This window comes from Furipterus horrens, unplaced genomic scaffold (assembly GCF_987537825.1).
Source record: "Furipterus horrens unplaced genomic scaffold, mFurHor1.1.pri manual_scaffold_1, whole genome shotgun sequence".
NCBI lineage: Eukaryota > Metazoa > Chordata > Mammalia > Chiroptera > Furipteridae > Furipterus > Furipterus horrens.
This window is the reverse complement of record NW_028327171.1, coordinates 155,114,560-155,137,140: the sequence shown is the minus strand read 5'-3', so window position 1 is coordinate 155,137,140 and position 22,581 is coordinate 155,114,560. Positions and strand designations below refer to the sequence as shown.

The following is a 22,581-nucleotide window of genomic DNA, read 5'->3' as shown; positions in this document are numbered from 1 at the left end:
TACATTATAGCTATCATTTTGCAGTTAAAACCACCCTGTAAAATACACAGCATTACGCCAAATTTATAGGGCAATTTTGTAAAAAGGAAAAATAATTGAGACTTTGGAAGATTACATGATTTCTAAATTCCACAATGACAAACTGGTTTTATATATTCACTAAAGGGAACCCTCTCCTCAGACAAACTTTGTTACCATAATATGATGGGAAGGGGAGAACGATGAAGGAAAACAAACAGTGTTTTCTCCCCAGGATGGGGCAAAAGGACAGTCCTATCAGGAAACAAAGTACAGAATATTCTGTGCCACCATTGAGGGGTCCTTTCGGTACAGCACAAAATATGTCCAAATCCATCAACCACCCCCAAGACAAATTTAACAGAATAAAGAAAACTTCAGTAGACTCTGCTTTAATTTACCTGACTATACCTAAACATGAACTATCTGGTTTTTGTAGATTATCCATATCTGTTCTCAAATAGTTATGCTCAGATCTGATAAAAATTAGATCTATGTATTCCTTATTAACAAACTCTTTACCTGGTAGAGCCTTTTCTGCCTTTATTACTGCGAGCACGTGTATGATTCGATCAGCATGATCAAACATCCAGAAGAGTTTATACTTTCACTTGCTATCCTTTATTAAAAAAAAAAAAAAAAAGACAGAAGAGGCTCATCTGAGCTGGCCAATTATCGACTTCCAAAAATCTGCTTGAATTTTAAAGCATTTCCCTTATGCCATCCTTTCTGATTATCTTAAAAAACCCTCTGAGGATATACAGTGTGATCCCATCGTCCTAATTTCAGGCGACCCCGCTAATGTTCAGCTACTAGAGCCTGGAATTGAAACCTGGATGAAGATACGGAGCATAAGTTTGCCATTAAGGATCTTGTCCTTAGCACCTGCTATGCAAGAAAGACTATATAGCATGCCTCAACAAGTATGAATTAAGACCCAGTTCCTGCCCTCAACAAAGTAAACCTACTCACCAGAAGTCTAAAACAGCGCTGGGGCATTATGGGAACGGAGCAAGACTTTTTTGGAGTCAAGCAGACCAACCCATAGGTTTAAAATCCCCAAATCCTAACTCTGCTGTGCTTAACCTGCCCTTTGATCCTGGGCCTATAACATCATCTCTATGAACCTTAAGATTCCTCATTTATAAAAGAGGTGATACACCACAGAATAGTTGTGAAAATTAGAAATAAACACATGACAAGTACCTAGGACTATGCCTAGCATGAAATGTGTAATACATAGTCAAAATTGTCTCATGTTACAGAGCTGGTGATATAGGCCCAAGTGTAACTTTTAAAGCCCATAATAATAAAATGTCAGTGGAATAGCCTTTTCCTTTCTTAGTTAGAACATTAAAATGATAGGACTGAATCGCTAATTAAAATACGGGGCTGACTGGGGGAGGATGAAGGATGAATCACAGTTCTAGCTTGAATAATACCAGTGACCAAAGAGGGAAAGCAGACAGAAACATGGCAATGAGGGGATTTTTGGGGGTGGGGGTGGGGGACAGGAAGCAGGCAATAATTAGGAGGGAAATTAGTTCAGTTTGGATATTGCAAATTAAAAATACATATGAGTCATCCAAATAGAAATGCCTAAAAGATTGAGTTGAGGGTGAAATCAGAGAGAGTTGAGAGCCATTAACACATGGGTGGTAGCTGAGGGCATGGAAGTACTGAGGTCCCCCAAAGATGCTGAGCAAACTAAATAAAAGCACCAAGAAAGTAAGGCCTGGAAACAGGGATATTTAAAGGGCAGACACAGCAGGACCTAGGAGGAAATGAAAGAAGGAAAAGGAAAACAGTCTAAAATGATGCAAAGGAACCCAGAGAAGAAAGTTACAAATGAGGAATGCTATAGAAAAGTCATGTCAAAAATCCTATCAGGCCCTAACCAGTGTGGCTCAGTGGGTTGGGCATCGTTCTGCAAACTGAAAAGAAAACGGTCACCGGATCTATTCCTGGTCGGGACACATGCCTGGGTTGCCGGCCAGGTTCCCAGATGGGGGCGTGCAAGAGACGGCAGATCGGTGTTTCTCTCACACATCAACGTTTCTCTCCCTTTCTCCCTACCTTTCTCTCTCTCTAAAAATAAATAAAATCTTAAAAACAAAAAATCCTATAAGAGGCCATTTGTGACCTTAACAAGAGCAGTTTCATGAAGTTGAGGCAATGGAAACCAGATGATAGGTCTTCTGTAAGGTCCCTCCTAAATGGTAAAATTCTTCAATTTCAAAATAGAAACTTCCTGTTTTCCATGAAACCCATCATATTATTGAAACCCCACATAACAACGGGTTGCAAGGTTTTCTTTCATAGAAAGGGAATTTGCAAAAGAGACACAGTTAAAAACCACAAAAAAACACTCAAAATGATCTTTCCTATCTACTTCTCAAAGTTGGTCCCAAGGAAGGAGAAAAAAATTAGCTAAACTGGAGGAGGGGAAAAAAATGTATAATTCACTAAATAAATTTCCTGTCCAAAAAAATCTCTAAGGGCAGTACAATTAAATAGCTATTACAGTGTTACTTTCAGAAATGTGTTACCACAGGTCAGAGGCTTTGGTTTTAATATGCAAATCTATGCATACTTTGGTAAAATTCCACGTAAGCAGATTCCCACCTGGATTTCTAAATAAGCCTAAACTCTTGTTAAATATAGTAAGTTGTCCTTTAATGTCCTTGGTTACTTACAACCATAGAAAGTGTTGTCACAAGCTATTTTAAATTAAAGTTATAAAATGGTTCTACAATGCAAATTATGGCACAAGGCAATGTTTAGGTTGGCAGTATAAACTGGTTAAACTAGTTACAAGAGTTCAAAACTAATTCCCCCCAAACATCTGCACAGACTAAGAAAGAGGTTTTTGTTTTTAAGTCTCCTTCATATACAAATATTTTTCAAGTAGTTACACACCATCACCTTTTGAGGAGCTTTACAAAGAAACAAACATTCCCCAAGGACTCCCTCCCCACCCCAAAGTTCTAACTCAGCACACCTGGGGGAGTCTCAGTGTCCTCATTTTTAAAGCTTTGTGGCAGATTCTGTTGTGCACCCCACTGCCAGGCTCCTGTTGAGAAGTTTTGCCTTTGGAAGGATCCCCCGAAGTTTGGGGGGAGCAATGTGGCTACTCTGTTCTTCATGGACGAGCAAGGCATGGCAGGAGGGGTGAGTGCAGAATAGGGAATCCTGCTAGCAAGTCACACCAGACAGATGGCAGAGTGCACCTGCATATCACATGGGCCATTCAAGAACTCAAGAGGTTTGGTTGCGTCTTTAACCTTGACCCCCATTTTCAACATGCACAGAGAAAGGATCCAGTGCACAGTGTTCAGTGCCCCCAGTCAGGCATTCCGTCCAGGACCTCCTGTGGGTTCCTGCTCCACCGCCTCACTGTGGGCAGCTGTGCATGCACAAGGCCAGTCCTCCAAGTTGTGCTCACTCAAGATGGGGCTGCAGGTTGTTCTCAGCCAATTCTCTCTTCTTAAAGGAAGGAGGAAATCTTTGAGTCCTACTACATGCTACATGTTGGAGATAGGGGATGCAAATAAAAGATAACTAAAACAAAAATTACCCATCAGGACCCTGCTACCTGACTAAACCCCTTGAAGTAGGTACTTCTGTTTCACAATTTACACATAGAACTACAGTACAGAAAAACCATAGTACAGGAGATGTTTAGCAACGTTCCTAAAGCCACATAATAGAAAACCCTCCTTGAAACCTAGGGGTAGGGGGGACAACCTAACTCAAAATAAGTTACTACACAGCCTGCAAAACAGGTGGGAGACAGAACCTCAGCCAGTTGTAACCCATGTGACCCTAAAGAGCCAGCCCAGGAAGAGGATGAGGAAAGGCGGGTTGTAAATGTTCCCTTGTTTGTCTTCTGGTAGCTAGAGAGGGATTTATAATGAAACTTCAAAAAGTTCTTCATGGGACCAGGGAACAGGAGAATAACACTGATAAACATAGACAGCCAGTCTGACATTATCAAAAATCTGAAAACCTGTATCGGCTGTCCCTTTATGTAAGCAAACAATAAGCCAAGATACTAAGCCATTCACTCAACATACAGTAAGTGTTTTCAGAGTGAAAGTACTGTGCTAGACACTATAAAAAGACCAAAAACCCTGAAGTGGGCAGAGTTAAGTAAAATTAGAAAAGTTCTGAAAAAATGTACTGAAGCATCCATGTTATTAAGAATGCTTTAACATAACTTAGACAGATTTTCTTTTTAATTGTCCTTAAATTTGTATGAATAAAAGCCCAGTTTACCTTCAAAGCCCTCAACATTTTCAGAAAATAGCATATCTTGGAAAACGTGGTCAGAGTCCAGTTCCTCCCTCACCTCAGGATTCCCACTCACCTCGCCTCACCCCAGGCTCCACTTGCTTGCAACAGAGAGGAGCTTTCTCACTCGGGGGGCACCGGCCAGATTCCTCCAGACGAGCCGACCACAGAAAGCTGGAAGGAAACCTGGAAAAAAGAAAACCTGTCAGCACGCTCATGCTGCAAGACACGCAACACCGAGTTTATAAAACCAGTTACCACCTCCTAAAAATCCCAACGAAGCCACAATGGAGGGGAAAGACATCAGCACATACATACTCTTCACCAAGGGAGAAGCGGGGTGAGCGGTCACAAACCTGAGAGAACCTCTTTCAGATACCCTCTGTTCAGGGTGACCAGAGACATTTACTGCAAAGCCCCTGTCTTGAGCAAAGTACTGAAGTGTCCCATTTATATCCTCTCAGGTTTTCTCTTTAAGCGATGCTAATGGGTTTAAAGCCCAGCACACAATGAAATGTTTCAAAAGTTTAAGATAAGAAGCCAAGAACCTCCATAAACCACGGTTCTAAAGTTCTCCAGGCACCTCCTTCCCCCATTTCCCGCCGCACTCCTCACGGACCCCAGCTCTCCACACAACTCACCATTTCCAAACACACTACCCAATGTCACTGTTTTGCTCTCCCTGTCACCCATCCTGAAACACCTCTCTCACACTCTGGGAAGTAAGTCATCCTCCACTCACAAGTGTCACCTGCATGGCCCACACCACCCCGCGGCATCTCACCAGTTCCCCCTCTGCACCCGGAACACCTTACTGGGACCCCTGTTCCTTCTGCCTTGACCAGTTTCTCAAGCGCGCATCTCACCTGCCGTCCCCCGCACCGTCCTCCTGGCTCTGGTCACAAGCTGAGGCAGATCCTCAATGCTGTGTGCTGGCTAAAGGAGTCCAATGAGAGGTTTCCCATGACTGGCTCAGAGTCTTTCCCTGGGAAATATCCTTTCCACTATTATACCAACCCTGGAAAATGTTCTTTGTCAAGGGAGCTCTCCGTGCTCAAACACACAGACAACGCAGCTCTTCCCCAAGTCAATTCTCTCCTCAGCAACGCTGCCAAGGCTACTTTGCCGAGAAGGACAAAATTGTAGGTAGTCACGTTTGGGCCGACCAAACCACCCTGGCAGGGCACCTGACTACTCCTAGGCTTGTGTATGCAAAGACTGGGTGGAGGCCTCGCCTTCCTTTTAAGTCTGCAGAATGGGGTGCTCTGGACAGCATGCCCCGCTTACCCACCAGGATTTCAGAGATGAGAGCGGGGCATGGGCACTCTTCTCTGGGAGGAAACCAGGTGACGCAGGGGACAGGCTCCATCTTCCCCCAGTTCAGAGGCAGCGGAGTTCTCCCTTAAGCAGAACACAGAGAAGTCTCCACGGGCCAGGTGGTCACCCCGTGTCAAATGTTTAATGTTCCTCCAAAAGGCCTTGTCGCATGTTCAGGGAGAGCCCACAATTGCTGCCAAGGCTTCTGAGCACCCCAGGTCCTTGCCTCACCAGCTTGCTGACCTCACTGGCTAGCATTTAAGCATTCACTGCAGGACAGCACCACCTGGTGAATAGTAGCTCAAATATCTGCGGCGTCCTCCTATTATTCGCTCATAAAAAGGATCACCTGCCACTTTGTAGAGGGCTCTGGCAGCCAGGGAGGGAAACCATCTGACAGCTGCTGCCAGCACTTCAGACAAGCTCCCTTCATAAAGCACACCTCAGCAGAAAAGGCAGGCTGCTCATTTGTCCCCACCACAAGGGACAGACAAGTATAAAAGAGTATCCATCACAGCCCGCAACATGCCCGCTGTCAGACAGATCCTCTGCCCAGAGGACCCACAGACGCATGTGCCCTTCAAATTAAATGTCACAGGTTATGCTCACACATATTGTCTCTCTGGCCTCTTCTCCACCTAGAGCAACCCATTTGTTACACTACACTGTAAAGGGCAGGGGGATAAGACTACAAAGGCACCACTATAAATTACAGAGTTACAGATGTCCCAAAGGGAGGCGGCTTCCTGCAAGAAGGAGGGTCCCCACAGCTTGTTTTTGTGGTGATGAGATCACAGAGTTTAGATTCTGTATTTGGTCCTACGTGGGTTTTAAGGGCCATATTCAGCAATTACAGAAAGGAGAAAGGAAGGTCAGCAAGACCAGAGGAATTCTGAATGGTGTTTGTACAGTTATAACTACAGTTAGATCACTCACTGACTGGACTCAGAAGAGAAACAATGCCTTTTGTTTTCATTTTTTGTCCTTCGGAATCTATTTCAAATTAACAGAAACACGGAACCTTTTATTTTTATTTTTTGTTTTGACATCCCTCCGTTCAAAGGCCTTTTCAATGTACAATCCAAAATTTGGGCCCAATAAAGTTTTGAAAAAGAAGTGTTACACCATGAAATATTCTCATGTAAAATACAAAAGATGACAAAACACATTTACTGAAGGAATTTCTATGGAACCTAAACACAAGAGTTTAGAGACTGACTGAATGATGAGCTCAATTGCTTTTTATTTTCAGATCTAATTTCCAATTGGCTCAAAAAAAAAAAAAAAAGAAAAAAAGCCTTAACATGTTTTTGAGAAGAATTATTAGGGTTAACCTACTGGTCATCACCCTCTTTCAAAAATGAACAGAGAAACTTCGGAGTTGTTTATCCAACTAAAGTAAATATTCACCAAAAAAAAGTTTTCTCTCAAATAGCCTAAAAATCTAGCATTGAGCCTCCACAGACCATAAAACAAAGATGACTGTATGTATTCATGGTCCAAGGCATGTGACCATTGGTCCCATGTGACAGTCCAAATCCTCCAGGCGTGCAGGGCTCTGCAGCACGAATACTGCTCCAGAGCGGCCCAGAGAGGTTAGACAGCGTGGAGAAGGCCACTCAGGCACAACCTGCTATGTTCATGAGCAGGCTGCAGTCACCCTCCGTTGTGCGGACAGAGTGGAAAACAATACCACAAAAATCCTAGAGCAAATAAAATAAATACCTCTAATCTTAGTTTTGTTTCATTGTGAATGCTGGTGCTTATACAAATAAAGAAAGCAAGAAGGAGAACTTGGGGATCCAGCTCCCACGTGAATGGCAAAAGGCATTATTTGAAAATACCAATTTCCATTTCAAATCTTGAGGCTTTCATTTTCCTTGAGACAAATGCCCTGCTAGTATCCTGTACTGTTACACCTATCAACTACCTGAGGTATGTCTTCGATCCTAACCACCCATCAGAATCTCCTGGGGAACTTTGAAAATTCTGATGTCCAGAAGAATTAAAACAGAATCTCTGGGGATGGGTCTCAAATGTTAGTACTTTTTAAAGCTGACCCGCTTATTCTAATGCATAGCCAGGCTGTGAACCACTACCCCTGACCTACTCCCAAGGTGTTTTCTTTTATCTTGGGAAGAGGGAAGGAAATATTTCTTCCTCAAAAAAATGGAAAAGAGGATGAGAGAAGACATACAAATGGACTGAGAAAAGAATTCCAAAACTGAAGCGAGTAACAACTTGCAGGTGATGATCACTGGGCTCGGTGCAAAGTGTGGCCTGCAGGTGCACTCCACCCTCCCGGAGGGAGGAGACAGGAGTGGAAACAGGCTGAGTTGTTCATTACCTAAGTAAGCCCTGGCTGGCCTCTATCATTGAGTTGGCAAGAAGTATTAAAGCTCATCGGTAAAGAACATTCCTTCATCAAGTGTTTACTATGTGAGAAGTGATATAACATGATGGCTTTCACATGTGGAGAAACTACTAAACTATTTACCACTATGATTTCTCTTGGTTCTTCTATCAACAGCACAAACAGGATTTTTTACTGACAATCCTTATTTTCTTGCCTGCCCAATCTAACAAAGCACACACTCATTATAGGATTTCTACCTGGAGTTACATTGCCCAAAGAACGGAACTTTCCCAGGTATAAAACCAGCTGGCTCATATGAGGGCTGAATCTAAATTGATTTCAATTAGCATCGTGATGTTCTCAGATGTGGCAGTGACCGTGTCAGAAAAAGAACCTGTGTACCTGGGTTAGGGGCGAGGACTGCAGGAACAGTCTCCAGCTGAGGAGCTACTGTATTTTTCGCACTATAAGATGCACCTGACTATAAGACGCACCTAGGTTTAGAGGAGGAAAACCAGAAAAAAAAATTCTGAACCAAATGGTGTACTAAAATATTTAATAAAATATAACAGAATAATACTTCAACCGTGTAAAGTGAACAGCAGTCAACAGCGGTATTAAGAACCATCATCACTGTCATTAACAAATGAACAGAGACTTTAAGGTTCAAGCACTCTTACAGTTTTCTGGGAATCCCAAGAACTCATCATCGCTAGTGTTAGAATTTATGGGGGACTTTAATAACAGGTATTGAGGGAGTTAAGAGGCATCACTAGTTGTAACAGTCACTGAGAGTATCACTATCCTAGTTACAGGTTCTGGCAGACTACTCCCAGTGCCTGTTACGGCTAGTGATACCCTTTAATCCCCTCAGTGCCTGTGTTACTACTAGAATAGTGACCCCACCATAACTCCCTTTATATACTACAAACTTCAGCATTTATGGCTGCTCACCCAGTTACTGCTGGCCTCCTCACACAGAAACCTGGTGTGCACTGGAAACAGTATGGAGGTAGACAAGACAGCTGTAGCATCTAACAGAGCCAGTAGCCAGCCGAGAACAAGTTACTTCAGCTCCACTCATCTGCCTTTCGTGATTGGCAGAGCTTAAGACATAGTGATTGGTGATTGGAGGCGGTTCTACTGACAGAGACCCCACCCAGTGTCAAAGACAATTGGCAATTGGCACTTGGCACTGGGCCTCATATGCATTATTAGTCTCGGCTGATTCAAGAGGTCAAGGGTTGTAGCTGGGAGTGTCAGGAGGCTCTCTGCACTCTCCCAGGTCCCAGGTGATGGGCAGAGGCAGATGGCAACTGACCAGACGCCCTGAGATTCAGCAGTAAAGTGGGACATTTAAGAGTCCCCAGGGGTTTCGCATGGGCCCCACCACTTCCTCTTCTAACAGCTGTCACCACCACTGACAGGTCAGGTAATATACATCATAGTCTGTGACGTAATATTTGCTCCATAAGACGCACAGACATTTCCCCCCACTTTTTTAGGGAAAAAAAAGTGCATCTTATGGAGCGAAAAATATGGTAATTCTGCTCTCGATTCCATGTTCCTCAATTCTTAGAGTCACCTGCTCTCTACTGGTTCTGGAAGACAGTGACAAAAATCAGGCTGTCCAGCTTGGATGCCTCCTATTTTCTGTCTCTCATGAGGGAATTAACCCACTTTGCCTTATTCATCCTTTGTCATCTGTACCAGAATGACCTGCGCCATTCCTGGACACCACCGCAAACTAAATAAGAAGGGAATCGTAATATCTGAAGTAGAGTCCAAGAGTCTGCATTTTAAGCAACCACACAGACACAACATTCTGTGAACCAGTCACAAACCCTCATCAATGCTGCCTTTGAAATGGGCTTATGGGTGTCCTGCTAAATCTCTCCATAACCACTGCCACTTCCTAACTGGGGTTTCATCAACTTACCCTCCCCCTTGGTCTCCTGATGGATCTGGTTTCTCTGATGTATATTGGACTGCACAGCCGCTTGCTCAAACACCACTTGGATTCCAGCACTGCTGGCTCCACATTCCTGACTCATTAGCCTTCGCTGAACTCCCTCCCACTCGATGCAAAACTTCTCTATCACTTTCAACTGAGGGTTTTAGGTCTGTTAGTCCTCTCTCCAAACTGAACATTAAGCTTCTTGAAGGCAAGGTCCCCATTTTCCCTCCATATCTTCCACAGGGCTCAGTATATCATAGGTTTTAAGAACAGTGGCTGACGGACAAACCAAGCCCCTGCCTCAGTCCCAACTTTTCTTTCATTCACCTTCTCATTTTCCCTGAGAAAACTTTGAGTCCCTCTTTTGTGTAACAGTGGAGAAAAGGCGGAAGAGAGAAGTCATAAGCTAGCAACCTCAACTATCCAGCAAACAGCTAGGAACCAAGATTTAGTCTCCAGCTGCCAAAATCTGCAACTAAATTCCTGCACAATTCAGAAGAGAACTTCCCAACCTCATCCAAGCTCTATCCAACACCTCTTTCCCAGGCTCTCCCCCAGAGCTATTTTACTCCCCTTTCAGATACAATTCTAGCAGGAGGGAAATATTTGATTTCCTAGGTCACCATAAATTAAGAGGGTGGAGAGTAACTGCTAGATCAAGGTACAATGACAGCCCTGAGAAGCTATGACTGACAGGGGACAATTTATAAATCCCAAACCATAGAGTTTAAATAGCCTTTCAATCTCCCAAAGTGTCCAAGGACACCAAAACAAAGCATTTTGAAATGGTACAATTAGTGGCTCTGAGGTTACCCCAGGCCGAAGAAAATGTTATTTTATTTTCAGTGGGTCTCCAGCCACTATATCCAGGGGAAAATATGCCCACAAGGCCAACCTCAGTACCTAAGACCCACACAGTCTAAGAATTGGGGGGGGGGGGGCACTCTATCCAACTGCAATGCACTGTTTCTGTGTGGTCTCAAGTGGCCCTGAACACAGGGACAGACTTTCAAAGGCAGGCACACCCTGCTCAGCACTGCCATTCTGATTGGGAACCTTCCGTCTGGCTACTCCCAACCTCACCACACACTCCTCCCTTCTCATCTACCTCGTCTTGTGGTGTGTGTGAGTAAAGCTCCTCACCAGAGTAGAAATTTCCTTGAGCAGAGGGGCTGCGGCTTCGTATGGACACTATGTCGCCATCACCACATCTCACAGCTGATGCTTGTTGGCCTTGGCCAGTTCAATCTGTCCAGAAGCCCTAAGGCCAGATGATCTTAAGGAGGGGGATATTTATGTGAGTATGTTTTAAAATAGCCCAAGCAGCTCTGGTCTGCGCGGCTCCATTGGTTGGGCATCGTCCCACAAGGCAAAGGTTACCAGTTTGATTCCTGATCAAGGCAGATGCCTGGGTTGCAGGACTGGTCCCTGGCTGGGGGCCATGTAAGAAGCAAGCGATCAATGTTTCTCTCTCATACATCAATGTTTCTCTCCCCACCCCTCTTCTCCCTACCTTCCCCTCTTTCTAAATAAAATTTTTAAATATTAAAAAAAAAAAAATAGCCCAAGCATTTCTATCATCTTTAAAGGTATTGGTTTTCCTGCTTTCTTATGGAGTTAAAAACTTAAGTTTAAATGTTAGATTCTGTGATCAATGGGGCAAGCTTTGGTTTATCTTGGAATCTAATCTGTATGGGTCATAGAGCCAAAGAATAAATTATGCACTATGGTGTGTGCCTATCTAGACCTCAAAGGTCAGGGTGAGTTTTTCCTTGATCTAAAGCAACCTAACCTCAAATAGCTTCAATTATTCATCTATTCAGAAGTGATACTGGATGACTTCATATTTATGTTTGGATAAGTAATAGCATTCAAAGTATTGATTTGCTTTGGGTTTAGAAAAGACTGTACTTCAATGAATTTAACTCGTAGTTCTACAATATAAGGATATGATTTATACTTGGAAATTTTTTAAATTCATTTTTATTGTATTTTTTTCCATTACCATTTATCCCCCTTATACCCTCTTCCACCTCCACCCAACCCTTCTCCCCCACCCCACAGTCAACACACTGTTGACCATGTCCATGAGTCCTTTTTCTTTTTTGCTCTATCCCTCCACCCCTAACTACCCCCAGGTGTCAGCCTGCTCTCTGTCTATGGGTCTGTCTCTATTTTGCTTGTTAGTTCAGTTTGTTCATTAGAGTCCACATATCAGTAAAGTTATATGGTATTTGTCTTCTTCTGACTGGCTTATTTCACTTAGCATAATGCTCTCCAGGCCCATCCATGCTGTTGCAAAGGGTAAAATTTTCTTTTTTTTACGGCTGAGTAAGTATTCCATCGCATAAATGTACCATAGTTGTTTTATCCACTCATCTACTGATGGACACTTGGGCTGATTCCAAACCTTGGCTATTGTAATAATGCTGCAATAAACATGGGGGTGGGGGGGGCTTATATTTCTCTCAAATTAGAGTTTCGGGTTTCTTTGGATAAATTCCCAGAAGTGGAATTGCTGAATTTTTATCTAAACTGAGTTAAAAACTAAGTCTATTTCCAGGTTCTTAAAAAGTAATTCTAGGTCTCTGTTTATGCTCATTGTTGAACATGCCACTTACACTCTAAGATCCATTCATTTACAAACAGGATACAATGACCCACTGAGGTAGCGAAAATCTTTCTAGTTGTCTAGTCTGTCCAGGACAGCCTGGCTGCTGTTTTCAGCTTCCACAGCCCTTCCTTCCCCACAGCTGAAGCCTCTTGACCCTCGCCCCTACCTTCCCCTCCAGCAGGAATTTCCAGAATAGAGATTTAAACAGCTCAGGCCAAATTGCTCTTGCTGCTCAACAGGCCCTGACCTTGTGTCTAATAATTTGACTTCTTTCGCCTACATTCCACAGGCCTAACTCACCCTCTAACTCAGTTATTATAACCATGCCTGAGTCCCTCTCGATAAGTCCCTAAGGGCTGAGGTGCTGCCTTGTCTTGGCAGTCCTCCAGGGGACTGGAGGTCTACCCTGAACCCGCATGGCCAGAGCAGGTCAGGGCACATGGGAGCCCATGTCAGGCCACTCTGATACCTTGGGCCAACACAGACCCCATCTGCCAGTTCACTAGCACTGAACACCCTACTCTTTCCTCCTGGCACACTAGACTTCCTCCCAGCTGCACACACCATCTCTGCTACCCCTACCACCTGTCCCCCATGCCTGCGCAGGGAGTTCCAGGCCCCAATTGGGCCTCAATAGGAAATGACTCAGATCACAAGAAGCTGAGGGTCTCCTGGCCAGTACATAAATAACTCACAAGATCTGGATCCTACACTATCGGAAGTTAAAACCCCAGCAACAAAACAAGAGAAAATTAGGATATATCTTCTCCCCTATGTTGCCAGGGTATGCTGAAGACAGGACACTCTCATTCACTAGTTCTGAGAAATATCAAGAGAAGTAACTACAACTGTGTCTTTCCTGGCTGGAGGGGAATTAGAGGGCTTCTTATAAACCACTTGAAAGCTAACACTTATGACTACTGAAATTACAAATATGAAAGTAACCAGGTAAATTCTTCGCTCCTAGGAAATCAAGTCATTTTCTAAAACTCTATTAACAAAGCTAAATTTATTATGTACATTTTTATCAATACCCGTTACAAAAATCAGACAACATTAAAAACTAGCTGGCTAAACTGTCAGCCACTTCAAAATAACATGAAAAACAGCAACCTTCATTTTCTGGTCAAAGCTGCTTTTTGCAATACCTATCATTTTCCACTGAATTCTAGCATTTTCTACCATCTACCACTATTCTGTAGAAAACTTTTCCCTCTTAGCTTTATATCTTTGCTGAAAATTCCAACCTTGCAATTTCTTTCAGTTCTGGGAAGGAATCACACCAGTCATTTAAAACCCAAAGCAGTGTCAACACTTCCTCAATGACACAGCTGCGCTGAGTGACCAATGAATACAAGTTTGTTTTTCTTTTTCTTTCTTCCTTTTTTAAAAAAAATAATGACTTCTCTTTAAAATAACTCTGGAAGTTATTGAACACATGGTCAACAACAGTAAGGCATTAGTAAAGCAGAAAGCACTAACTACCTATGATAAAGCACAGCAACTATACACAAACAAGAGGGGCCATCCAGTGACCCCAGACAGAAGACCCACTCTGTATACCATCCATTACATGGGACACACATTCCATATTACAAACCTAAAAAAATTAGGCATATGATTCAGCAATCCCACTTCTGGGTATTTACCCAAAAGAATTGAAGAGCCTGAAGAGATATTAGCACTCCGGGTTCACTACAGCAACTATTCATAGTAGCTAAGATGTAGAAGCAACCTAAATGTCCACTGACAAATGACTGGATAAAGAATATTAGTATTGGGTTGGCCAAAAGTTCATTTAGTCTTTTTCCATACAATGGCTCTAGTAGTGCTTAGTTATCTTTAACTTTATCTGAAACAATTTTGTTAGATTGTATTGTTACAGCTATCATATCAGCATGCATCTTTTAAAAACTTACCAAATTGGTGAATTTTTGTACAGCCATGTTCATATTGAAGATGGAAGAAAATATGCAACATTTGTAGCATATTATGTTTTACTATTTCAAGAAAGGTAAAAATGCAACTGAAACACAAAAAGAGATTTGTGCAGTGTATGGAGAAGGTGCTATGACTGATCAAACATATCAAAAGTGGCTTGTAAATTTTCTTGATACTATTGACATTTTGGCCAAATAATTATTTGTTGTGGGGCTGTCTCATGCATTGGAAGATTTTTTAGCAGCACCCTAGCTTCTTCCCACTAGAAGCCAATAGCAGGAGATAGCCAACATACTCAAAATATCCAAATCAATAAAGTTATTGGTGAAAACGAAAAATGTTGTCTATTATTTTATGGAAAAAAAAATAGACTTTTTGGCCAACCCAACGTGTAACTACAATGGAGTATTATTCAGCCTTTTAAAAAAAAGGAAATCCTATCACAACATGGATGAATCTTGAGGACATTATGCTAAGTGAAACCAGCCAATCACAGAAAGTCAAATACTAGATGATTCCCACTCAAATAAGGTATCTAACATAGTCAGGTTCATAGAAGCACAAAGCAGAATGGTGGTTGCCACAGGAGAAGGGGGGGGAGAAATGGGGAAATGTTCAATGGCTATAAAGCGATGCAAAATGCAAAAGCTCTAGAGATCTGCTCTACAACATTGTGCTTATAGTTAACAATACTGTTCTCTTAAAACTTTGCTAAGAAAGCCCTGGCTGCTGTGGCTCAGTGGATTGAGCATTGGCCTGTGAACCAAGTGTCACTGTTCGATTCCCAGTCAGGGCACATGACTAGGTTGCACGTCAGGTCCCCAGTTGGGGGCGCGAGTGAGAGGCAACCACACAGTGATGTTTCTCTCCCTCTCTTTCTCCTTTCCCCTCTCTCTAAAAATAAATTTTAAAAATTTTTTTTTAATTTGCTAAGAGGGTAGATCTCATGTCATATGTTTCTTTTACCACAATTTTTTTTTAAAGAGAGAGAGAGAAAACAGGCTCAGGATCATGCTAGTTTCAAAGCTCCCATCCCATCTACTACTTCATGCTGCCTACATGCAAGAGAAATATAACCAATATAGATGAGCATATAATTAAGGGCTAGGGTGCCTACAGTTCTAATTTCTGGATTGCCATTACTTATGGAAAGAACTTCTAAACACACATCAATGTTCACAGTTCAAATGGCCTCCAGATAAAAGAAGAGATTCTGGACACACATTAAGGAGAAAGGTGCATATGAGACACATAACTATCCTGGACAGAGGGCATTTCTGCTTAATTCCAAAACTGCAAGTGTGCTCAGGGTAACAAGATTGCCAGATGATGCATAATTGTGCCTATGCAGCATCTCCATTTCCTTCCTGAGTCACAGTCCACTAAGAGCACCAGCTGAGAGAAAGTGGCATTCTGGCCCCTCCCCTGACAAGCAGTGTCACCTCAAGGGAGTCACATCACTTCCCCTCCATTAGCCTTCAAGTTTTCAATGATCAAAGGCTGTTGTAAATAAGTAAAATAATGTATATCTAGGGTTTTCAAACCTATTTTTAAGTAGAATTCTTTTCTTGTACAATTTCAAAATAATGAAAAGATATTGATCTTTCTTATTAATTTCCCTAGGAAAAATTTTCAGCTGTTTTTCAGTTTTTAATTTTTGAAATGGGACTTTACAAGTCCCCTTTCTAGGCCCCTAAACTTTTCCTTACAGCCTATACCACACACTCTACCCTTTAATTATATCCCACTCTGCATTTTTCTTATCCTTCTCTTGCATGTGGACAGTACGGTAAAGTGAAGAGACAGTAACTCTGAAGTCACAATAATCTGGATTCCTGTGCTGGCTTGTCGGTATTTTTCATATACAGTACTTTTTCTAACTTTAGGACAATCTTTTTTGAGTGTGTGTGGAAAACATTAAATTTTTAAAAAGAAACATATCTTAATTTCAGCAATTCCTTCAGTTTTAATTTCAGTTGTATTCTGTTCAATTTAAATGAAATTAAATTTACTATTTTCTTTTAAACATCTGCAGCAAATTTCTGAATGGTAAAATTACCTTTCCGTGTATTTTTTTTTTTAATTTTGTACCAGAAGCATAGATTACTTTTGTCATGGGGAAAATAACTTTTAAAAAGAAAAGCTTTAATAATTTTCGGTTGAATGAGAAAAGGGTACAAACCCTGCCCTCGAGCTTCAGACATGGATGTGAACCACTGACATCCACCAAAGTGTGGGCAAGGGCTAAACATTATGTGAATGTGGTAACACATGAGGTCCGTACGGAAAAAGTCCAGCCATTGTTAATATAACAAGAATAGCTTGTGGAACATCCATGTAACCTGGCAGCCAAGGAGAGTGGACAGGAATGTGCATGTGTGAACAATGATGACTTAACTGCACTAGTCAGTGAGAGCCATAGATGCCACTGAGTGAGCATGTGTACTGTGTGGCTGTCACATTCAAAATGACTGAGATTGTAGAGCAACAAATCTGCATCAAATTTTGCATTAAGCTTGAATATTCCTCCAGAAACTATTCAAATGATTCAGAAGGCTTTCGGGGAGGATGCAATGAGTGCAACACAAATGCTTCAAAGATGGTTGAGAATCTGTTAAAAATGATCCAACAAGCAGAACACCTGAGAATATTGACCGTGTACGGGCTGCAATGAACAAAGTTGGGCCACTGACAGCGCCAGAACTAGAAGCTGATCTGGGGGTTCCAAATACTACTGTGTCTGAGATTTTGATGCAAGATCTTGGCATAAAACATGTCGTGGCAAAATTCATTCCCCAGCTTCTGCTACCAGAGCAGAAGGAACATCGTGCTGCAGTTGCTGACGACTTGATTCAAACCACTGCCAATGAACCAGATTTCCTCAAGAAGGTCATAACCAGATGAATGGTGGGTCTACAGCTATGATTTGGAAATGAAGACCCAGTCTTCCCAAAGGAAGTGCCTGATTCCCCATGCCCAAAGAAGGTGCGGCAAAGTTGCAGCAAGATCAAAACCATGTTAACTATGTTTTTTGATTGGGAAGGTTTTGTCCATCAGAAGTACCCACTCCAGGCAAAATAATTAATAAGGAGTACTGCCTCAATGTTCTTCATCGGTTGAGAGATGCAATATGACAAAAATGGCCGCAGCTATGGGCAACTGGTGATTGGCAGCTTCATCACAACAATGTGCCCCGCTCACTCATGCATCATGTCACATGAAGAGTCTTTTAGCAAAATAGCAAATCACCCAGGTGACTCAGCCCGCCCCCCACCAGCCCGGATTTTGTGCCCCACGACTTCCAGCTTTCCCAAAACTAAAATCACCTTTGAAAGGGAAGAGATTTCAGACTATCAATCAGATTCAGGAAAACACAACGGGGAAGCTGATGATAATTAGAACTGTGTGAGTCCCAATGTGCCTACTTTAGAGGACTGAGGCATCATTGTCCTATGTACAATGTTTCTTGTATCTTGTATCTTCTTCAATAAATGTCTCTATTTTTCATATTACACGGTTGCATTGTGTGGCTGGATACTTTCTGGACAGACCCATAGTACCACTCAATATGTAAATTACCTGTTTTAAGTTAAACATTCTCCTAACTTCTCATTTGCAGTATTATCTGTAAGATGACGATTGTTTAGTTTGGGGTCCTGTGCTAATGAGTAAGAACTTGAGTCTCTTTTCTCAGCCTCTTGTAACTCCAGACTCCAGTCCTCTCACAAAGCACAACAGATGGTTCAAAACCACATCTGTACCAGCAAACCATTTCAAGTATCCTGGTAATGACCCATACATAGCTAAGACGCTGTTTATATGAGTGATAACACATTATTACATGTTAACTTAACGAGCCCTGTTTTCCCACAGCTGATGGAAAGATAAAAGCAAAAGCACTATGGTGTCTAGAAAAAGACTCTTAGACAGGAAGCCAGAAGAAAGGAGACACTGGCTACCCCACACAACAGATGTGTGTATGACCTTGGACCAGTCTCTTAAATTCTAGTCCTAACCAGTTTCATATGCAAAGGCAGCCTACTGGATTAGATGTGTTCAAGCCCTTCCAATTCTAAAATTCAATCTAAGTCCACATATTCTTAACTGACTCTGAATTAAAAGAAATAACGAATCCTTAACACAGTGGCTAGCATGCAATAAGCATGTCATAAATGCTGGCAGCTGTTATTCAAATAAGGAGGTTCAGGTCTGTGTGCATTATACACAGCATATATTTGCATTTCTTCAGTGGAATTTTCAAAAAGGAACAGAAAAACATTTTAAGTCCTATTTTAATAACTATTGTTAAATCAAAGGAGCCCAAAATGAAACAATTAATTATGAAGCTCTACATGAAAGGATATAAGCCTCTCAAAATCGACTGGCTTTGTTTTGTTTTAATTTAGACTCTCAGTGAACTCTTGGCGGCACTGGGAAGAAAGCAGGAGTGCTGTAAGGCGCACTGTGCTCAGCATGCTCAGTACCCATTTCCTGAAAATTGCTATAGGAACGTAGCAGCTGGGGAAGTAAAGACCCTGCCTCTGGCTCCAAACAATGGCCAGTGATGAGCGTTGTCAGGGCGCAAACTGTGGGGGGGCCTGATCAGTAAAAGGTTATCCTGAAACCTCCAGGACAAAGGTCTCAAGCTAAGTGGCTCACAGTCCTGGTTTCAGTTTGTAATTGAGTTAGGTTGCCAGAACTCAGAAACAGAGAGGTCATACATAAATAAGGAGCTCTAACTTCCCTTGGAAAATTAAAGTGCCAGCAGCATTGAGCCCGCATTCCCAGTCAGCAACAGCCTACAGTAGCTGAGCAGCACCTTCCTGCCCAGTGCTCCCTTCTTTAACCCCAACCGCCGGGATGAGGATGGGCTGCCCTTTGCCACCATCTCACCCCCTCGCTGGCTGGCTCGGATCTGGTTTCCTTTGCCTACTCTTCCTGCACATTATCAAGGAGCTGCTTCGTGGCTCAGACTCTGGAGCAGAGACTACTGAGCTAAACAGAATCTTTGCTCTGCCACATACTAGCTATGTTATTACTTTAAGCAAGTAATTCACCTCTCAGTTTCCCAACTGCAAAAGTGGGGTACTAACAGCATTTACCTCATAGGGCTGGTGTGCGGAGAAATGTGCTGTTACCTGAAAAGTGCTTAGAGCTGTGCTTGATACATAGCAACTGCTCTATAAATACTAGATGTCACTACTTTCTGGTCCCCAAAGGCATATGCGTTTGGAACTTCTGTCCTAGAACTTTAATACTCTAATGCTATGTACTAAAATATTTTATGATCAAAAAGAAAATGGCATATGGTGAAAGCTGTTCAGATACAACTTAATTACCAAACCCACTAGACACAAAGGACAAATATTATATGACCTCACTTATATGAGGTGCCTAGAAGAGCAAAGTCAGAGACAGGATGTAGAATGGAGGTTAGACGGCAGGGGGAAGAGGAGACGGGGAAGTCAGTGTTGAATGGTACAGTCTCTTTGGGGATGATGAAAAAGTTGTGGAGATGGATGGATGGTGGGATGACTGTGCAATAATTTAAATGTACTTAATGCCATTCAACCAGATGCTTAAAAATGATTAAAATGTAAGTTTTGCTATGTATATTGTATTTTTTTAATGTTTGCATGCATGCCATGCCTATCGTTTCCCTTTTTAAATTAAATGTATTGGGGTGGCATTGGTTAATAACATTATATATGTTTCAGGTACATCTTTATAATATGACATCTATATTTGTTTTGTATATCTTAGCACAACATTTTTTAATTTTTTAAAATTTATTTGTTTATTTTTAGAGAGAGGGGAAAGGAGAAAGAGAGGGAGAGAAACATCACTGCGTCGTTGCTTCTCATTCGCGCCCCCAACTGGGGACCTGACGTGAAACCTAGTCATGTGCCCTGACTGGGAATCGAACCAGCGACACTTGGCTCGCAGGCCGGCGCTCAATTAGCACAACTTTTTTAAAATGAAGTTCTAGAGCCCACATAATTTGGTCTGCTGCTATTTGCTAAAATAAAGTTGTTAATGATCACAAAGACCCCAAATGCACATAAGTTCATTTTCTCAAAAGCCAAATATGTTCTGCACTTCCTGTAATAGTTTAGGAGGAACAATATTAACTATTTTAACAGCTGTGCAGCACAACAGTGGACTTTTCTTCTCAATCTGGAGGCCTCATGGGAATGCATCTGTAGCAAACACGTACGAGGCCAGTGGGACAGATAACCTGCCTACAGCAGTCAGGCAGTTCTTCCTTCATTATAAAATGCTACTCCACACAGATATCTCATTCTCTCTTTCCTCTCAACAAATATAAAAAATGGGAGGGTTCCTGCCAAGCACGATGCAACTGGCTGTATTTGAACTGTGGGCTGCTGGGCAATAATGACGAGATTTTGATCTCCACGTCTGTTCTAGAACAGCATTCAATTCAAAGTGCACACACACACCAAGTCCTGCCAGGCTGTACATCAACACACAAGGGAATGTCCCAAATCATTTCAATCAGGCTCTTACTTTTAAATTTCTATATACTGCTACTATCTCTGATATGTTTCCTTCATTTAAAAAATATGTAAAATATAGCAAATTTAAAATTATTTTGAAAACTGTATTTAACCTGAGAGACAACCCCCGCCCCCCACCGAAGGTATATCCAGTATGTATTTGCAGTGTTCCAACTCAGAGCCACTGCAGATACTTCTTTCCTAACATTTATAGGGCCCTCCCCTATGAGTCTGCAATCTCAAGTCAGCCAAACTGCACCAAGCCTTCTCTAAGAAGAAACCGCACTACACTTAGAAATCTCTTATGTGAACTGATAACTTTTGTGGAACAAATATTTGGCAAGAAAGATCTTTTAAAATATTACTAAAAGTTCAAAATGATAAAAGATTGATATGGTTTATCTTTTACATATTGCATGCTGAGTACCAACCCACACTTAGAGTGGAACAACTACCTGGCACCTTGACTTACACTGTTGTCGGATAATTAAGAGACCAGCTACCAGGTGGCTGTATGTCCTACATTTAAACCCTCAAACACTGGTGATCATTTTCCCGTGCTAGGACAGAAAAAGTCCTCCAAAAATGCTAAAAGAGAAAAGATCATAGGCAAAATGCACAGTTAAAGTCTCTTTAAAACCAATGTGTGTATCAAATGACAAGTATTTTTATACTCCCGGGATCAAAGGAGGAGAAGATAAATGTTTTTAAAACTCACTAGAAAACAGCCTCAAGCAAAACTATCACCATCTGAGAAATGGCTTCGGTCTACAAACCAGCACGGCAGGGAACTGGAGAAGAGCTGTTATTTCTGTGAGTAGAAAGTTTGGCCTTCCCCATCCAAGCTGCATATAAATCAAATAACAAATACTAAGCAGAGCTGGGAAAGTTAGTGAATTAGGAGACAAGAAGAGAGTGTGATCCCAGATCTGCTACTGTTATGGGCTGAATTGTGTCCCCCTCAAAATTCATGTTAAAATCCTAACCCCCGGTACCTCAGAATGTGATTTTATTGGGAGATAGGGTCTTGAAACACAGGTAGTCAAGTTAAAATGAGGTCATTAGGGTGTGCCCTAACACACTATGGCTGGTGTCCTTATAAAAAGGGGAAATTTGAACCCAGAGACAGACAGAGAGGGGAGATGCTGGGAAGAGACACAGGGAAAAGATAACCACATAGAAGCCCAGGAGGGAGGCCTAGAATACATTCTTCCCTCACAGGCCTCAGGAAAAACCAGCCCTGCCAACAGCTTGATCTTGCACTTCCAGCCTCCAGAACTGTGAGACAGGACATGTCTGTTGATTAGCCACCCAGTCTGTGGTACTTTCTTATGGCCTCCTTGCAGATTAAGACAGCTATTCACCAGTCATGTGGCCTCATACTGCACACAAGTCAGCCCTCAGGAGCCTCTCCTAACAAGCGAACACAAGACAACACCCCAATCTACGAAGGGTGTGTAGCCTGTCAGCACTGTGTCAGGCACAGTGGGTTACTGAAGAAATCTAAAACCCTCTCTGGCCTCTCCTGCAAAGATCTTACCACCTAACTAGTACAAAGAACACATAA

The 22,581-nt window shown here is 42.2% G+C and overlaps 1 protein-coding gene across 1 annotated transcript in view; it reads right to left on the bottom strand.

The window, feature by feature from the left end:
* TANC1 (tetratricopeptide repeat, ankyrin repeat and coiled-coil containing 1) overlaps positions 1-22,581 on the bottom strand; it is a 220,805-nt gene that overhangs the window by 158,341 nt on the left and 39,883 nt on the right. Inside the window, exon 2 of the mRNA XM_090280133.1 lies at positions 4,388-4,497. The gene's annotated coding sequence lies outside the window, so the exon portion shown is untranslated. The remainder of the gene's footprint in view (positions 1-4,387; positions 4,498-22,581) is intronic.